Source organism: Vombatus ursinus, unplaced genomic scaffold, assembly GCF_900497805.2.
Source record: "Vombatus ursinus unplaced genomic scaffold, bare-nosed wombat genome assembly UNPS02014779.1, whole genome shotgun sequence".
Classification (NCBI taxonomy): domain Eukaryota; kingdom Metazoa; phylum Chordata; class Mammalia; order Diprotodontia; family Vombatidae; genus Vombatus; species Vombatus ursinus.
This window is the reverse complement of record NW_020954557.1, coordinates 22,239,901-22,245,900: the sequence shown is the minus strand read 5'-3', so window position 1 is coordinate 22,245,900 and position 6,000 is coordinate 22,239,901.

Here is a 6,000-nt window from a genome sequence, read left to right as displayed (position 1 = left end):
CCACCTTTTGTGAGCCAGCCACACTTTTTCCCTTCCTAGTAGGTGGAGAATTACCATTAAGAAAGTCTACTTTCTAGGTACCACCTTGCAGAAAGCATGCTTGGAGAAAAGGAAAAGAGTCATTGAAATTTACTTTTCAAATGCACAGAAGAGACGAGGAGGAAGGCCAGAAGAAATCTCAAATAAGCAGGACAGCAAGATTTGGCAACTGATTGGTTCAGGGAGGGTAAGGAATCAATGATGATATTGGAATTATGAACCTGGGAGACTGCAAGGATGATGGAGGAAAGATGAGTTTTCTCTCCTGACATCCAGTCTCACATCTTCAACTGTTTGTTGGCCAGTCACAAATACAAATACTATAAATGGAGTCTTCCTTAAAATAATAAATAGCATCTATCTAAAACCTTCAGCAAGCATAATATGTAATGGGGACAAGCTAGAAGCATTTCCAATAAGATCGGGGGTGAAACAAGGATGTCCATTATCACCACTGTTATTTAACATGGTACTGGAAACATTAACTGTAGCAATAAGAGAAGAAAAAGACATTGAAGGCATTAGAATAGGCAAAGAGGAAACAAAGCTATCACTCTTTACAGATGACATGATGTTATACTTAGAGAATCCCAGAGAATCAAGTAAAAAACTACTTGAAATAATAAACAACTTCAGCAAAGTTGCAGGCTATAAAATAAACCCACATAAATCATCGGCATTTCTATATATTACCAACAAAGCCCAACAGCAAGAGATAGAAAGAGAAATTCCATTTAAAGTTACTGTAGACATTATAAAATATTTAGGAGTCTACCTCCCGAAACAAACCCAGGAACTCTATGAACACAATTACAAAACACTTTTCACGCAAATAAAGTCAGATCTAAATAATTGGAAAAACATCAGTTGCTCATGGGCAGGCCGAGCTAATATAATAAAAATGACAATTCTACCTAAGCTAATTTACTTATTCAGTACCATACCAATCAAACTACCAAAAAATTATTTTATAGAGTTAGAAAAAATAATAACAAGATTCATTTGGAAGAACAAAAGGTCCAGAATATCAAGAGAACTAATGAAAAGAAATGCAGGGGAAGGTGGCCTAGCCATTCCAGATCTTAAATTGTATTATAAAGCAGCAATCATCAAAACTGCTTGGTACTGGCTAAGAAATAGAGTGGTGGATCAGTGGAATAGGTTAAGTATGCAAGACACAATAGTCAATGACTATAGTAATATATTATTTGATAAACCCAAAGACCCCAGCTTCTGGGATAAGAACCCACTCTTTGAAAAAAACTGCTGGGAAAACTGGAAAAGAGTATGGCAGAAACTAGGCATAGACCAAAATCTCACACCATATATCAAAATAAAGTCAAAATGGGTACATGATTTAGATATAAAGGCTGATAATATAAGCAAACTGAGAGAGCAAGGAATAGTTTACCTGTCAGATCTATGGAGAACAGAAGAATTCATGACCAAACAGGAGATAGAGAACATTATGAAAAGCAAAATAGATAATTTTGATAACATTAAATTGAAAAGTTTTTGCACAAACAAAGCCAATACAACTAAGATTAGAGGGAAGATAGAAAATTGGGAAAGAATTTTTACCACCAGTCTCTCTGATAAGGGCCTCATTTCTAAAATATATAGAGAATTAAGTCAAATTTATAAGAATACAAGCCATTCCCCAATTGATAAATGGTCAAAGGATATGAACAGACAGTTCTCAGATGAAGAAATTAAAGCCATCTATAGTCATATGGAAAAATGCTCTAAATCACTATTGATTAGAGAAATGCAAATCGAAACAACTCTGAGGTACCACATCACACCTGTCAGAATGGCCAACATGACAAAACAGGAAAATTATAAATGTTGGAGAAGATGTGGGAAAATTGGAACACTAATGCATTGTTGGTGGAGTTGTGAAATGATCCAACCATTTTGGAGAGCAATTTGGAACTATGCCCAAAGGGCTATAAAAATGTGCATACCCTTTGACCCAGCAATAGCACTTCTAGGGCTATATCCCAAAGAGATCACACAAATGGGAAAAGGACCCACATGTACAAAAATATTCATAGCAGCTCTTTTTGTGGTGGCAAAGAATTGGAAATTGAGAGGATGCCCATCCATTGGGGAATGGCTGAACAAGTTGTGGTATATGAATGTGATGGAATACTATTGTGCTATAAGAAATGATGAACAGGCTGACTTCAGAAAAACCTGGAAAGACTATGGTCTGATGCTGAGTGAAGTGAGCAGAACCAAGAGAACGTTGTACACGATAACAGCCACGTTGGGTGATGACTAATATTGATAAACTTAACCTTTCCTGGCAATCCAAGGATCTAAGACATCTCCAGAGGCCTTGTGACAGAAAATGCTATCCACACCCAAAGAAAGAACTATGGAAGTGAATTGTTATTTTTTTCTCTTCTGTTGAGTTTTGTTTCCTCTTTCTAATGGTTCCTCCTATTGATCTTAATTTCTACTTACAACATCACTAATGTGAAAATATGTTTAATATGAATGTAAATGTATAGCCTATATCAGATTGTGCCCTGTCTTGGGGAGGGTGGTGAGGAGGAAGGGGGAGAAAAATTTTAAACTCAAAAGCATATGTAAGTAATTATTGATAAATCAAAAAAAATTAATAAAAAAATAAAATTTAAAAAAAGAAAGTAAAAAAAAGAAAAAAAACAAATACAAATACTAGTGCAAGCACACACACACATCCTTGTCTCAAGGAGCTTACATTCTGACTAGGCAAGACAACACAGAAAAAGTCCAGAGGAAGTCGGGAAGAGGTCTGGGAGAAGAATGAAGGCAAAGTAGACTCAGCCCCTCCACAAAATCCAAGATTCAGAAGCAGCTCACCAATGGGAAAAGGAAGAGTCTGACCTTATGGAGAGATATTCCAAGGTGCCTAGGCTGCAGGGGTGGTAGGCTGTTTCTGAACAAAGAGGCCCCAGGACAAGGATTGAATTTCCAGGATGAGATAGCAGTGGCAGGGAGGAGGGGAAGGTTTTGAATTGCAGGGGAAGCCAAGGACAAGGCCAAGAGAACAAAGGCCAGCTAGACTGGGCCCCTCAACAAAATGGAGGCTATGGAAGGATCTCACCTATGACAGAAGTAGGGTGGGCCTTCCAGATGGATATTCCATGGTAAGTAAGCAGGCTGTAGGGGGAGATAGGGAGTGTCTGTTACAGGACAGGGAAACGGTCCAAAGCTGAACTCATTATCTTTCTCCTCCAAATCCTCCCCTCTTTCAAACTTCCTTATTGTTGCCAAAGACACCACCACCTTCCCAGTCAACCAGGTTGACAACAGGAAGCTCATTCCTTACTCTTTCTCACACCCCCCCATATCCATTCTGATGTTGTCCTGTCAATTTTGTCTTCACAATATTTCTCATGTCTACACCTTCATCTCTCCTCTGATACTGCCATCATTCTGGTATAGGCCTTCATCACCTCATAACTGGAAGTTGGTCTCCCGCTATGAGACTCTCTCCGCTATAGTCCATCCTTCACTCAGTGGTCACACTGATCTTTCTGAAACACAATTTGACCATGTCAGTCTCACCCCTCCGTCTTACAATCATCTGACCTCCATTTACACTAAAGTAGCATCATATCCAGAGAAAAGTATCTGCAAACTATTGGCTACTTTTTAATTCCTGGAAAATTCCAGACCAGCTCATCAATGATAGGTGAATATCTCAAGAAAGAACTAGTGATTACAAAGAGATAGCATGTCTTCATCAAGAATAGGTCATGCCAGATTAACCTTTCCTTTTCTTTAAGATTTTTAAATTAGTACCTGAGAGGGCTATTATACCTATGGTCCACTTAGATTTTAGAAAGATCTTTTTAATAAAATATCTCATACTCTTCTTCTGGAAAAGATAAACAGAAACAGATGGGATGATAGTACAGTCAGATGGATTCAGAACTAGGTAGATGGCCAAACTCCAAGGCTAGCCATTAATGGTTTAATATCAATGTGCTAGGAGGTCCTCCAGTGGAGCACCCCACAAATCTGTGCTTGCCCCAGTGTTAACATTTTTATCAATGAATAGCCCACTTATCAAATTTGCACATGACACTAAGATGGGAAGATTAGTACCTCACACATTTGAATTACAGCATCAGGATCCAAAAAAAAAAAAAAAACAGTCTTGACATGGTAGAGCACAAGGCTGAGTCAAATAGGATGAAATTCAATAGAGATAAATGTAAAGTCTTACACTTGGGTGCAAAATCAAATTTGTACATACAAGATGGGGAAGTTGTGGTTAAACAGAAGTTCTTATGAAAAAGATTTGGGGTTTTAATGCCCTGAAGGTTTGATATAAGTTAACAGTCAAAAAGGCAAATTTGATCTTGGGTTATATTGAGAGATGCATAGCTTCCAGGAATAAGGAGATAATATCCCCTGTATACTCTGTCCTTAATGGACCTCTTCGGGAGTGTTGCATTCAGCTCTTGGTTCTACAGTTTAAAGAAGACAATAATAAGACAGAGAGCATACAGAAGACAGTAATCAGGCTGATGAAGGGCCTTGAGTTCATATCATATGAAGATTGATTGAAGGAAATTGGGATGTTAATTTGGAGGAAAGAAGACCTATGAGGGACATAATAGCTCTGTATAAGTGTAATAGTGATTTGGTTCATGCACAAACCCTATTTTTTTGCTAGGCTAATGCAAACTCTCCATGTGGAGGTCACTAGACATCTTGTTTCTAGGATAACTATGATGTGAAAGGGAAGTGACTCAGAGATTGTGGAGCACGTACAGACATTCTGAAATTGGTTCTATTCATTTAAACAGGTGTTAAAAGCTATTGGCTTTGCCTGCAGAAGCATTAAAAACGGCCTATTAGCTTTCGTTCATTCTTCTTTGCTTCATTCAGAGTCTCCTTTTCTCTGGTGAGAGACCATGCTGAGGCCTTCCGGACCTGAGAGATAGGGAGTGGTCCTTGGTCTTTTCATTTGTTATTTTCTGTTTTAGGTGAAGGGAATGGAGCCTCATAACCAAGTAAGTTTGAAATGTTTTTACTAGACCACTCTTGCATCCCAGTGTTTCAGAGTTTGGGTTTCCAGACCCAGAGACCCAGAAGAGCAAGGACTGATCTTTCATAGTGACCTTCAGGACCCCAGCACAAAGACTCATCAGTCATGCCACATTTGGACACGAACTTGATGAGACCAATATAAACTGTGCTAAGTTTTTAACCTATTCTCCAACAGATCAAAGTGATGTATGGGAAAGTATATCCCCCTCCCCAAAATGTTGGGGGAGATTTTATATCTTGCTATATCTTTGAAGTAAATATCACTTTGTAAAAACTAATTGATGTTAAAAGGTTTAATGGAACTGGGGTGTCAGTCATTGGTGCTTTAATAATGGGGAACCACAGTTGTTGGGGACTCAAGCTGATAGTATTCCCCCTAGAATGCAGAAGGACAGATATGGCAGCCTGGCCCTAAGAAAATGGGCCAGACAACTTAAGTTCTCCATGTTGGGAGAACTGGTATGCTACCTCTGCTGTGCTTGAGGTGGCACCAGCCAGATGATGGTGGAGAGGGTGAATTATGTTTAAACTCTATTGTATATTGAATTGAAATTCATCTATTGCCTTGACAGTAAAAATGACTGTAGATTGTCTTAGAATGACCATGACTACTCGTAACTCTTACTGCAAATACCACCCTTTAAGAGATATTCCTAATGTATATATTGTAATTCAACCCAATCTTTACTGGAACAGTTGAATAAATCTTATATTCTCTTTCAGATTAAAGAAAAAAAAAAGAAAAAAAATGGACCAGAGCAAACTTTCTAGATAAGCATTCAAAGAGCCATCATGTGGAAGAAGATTTAGATTCATTCGGTTTGTCCATGGAGAGGCAAATCTAAGTTTAGTATCAGGAAAAACTTCCTAATAGTTATAGAGCTATTCAAAAGTGCAATGGGATGC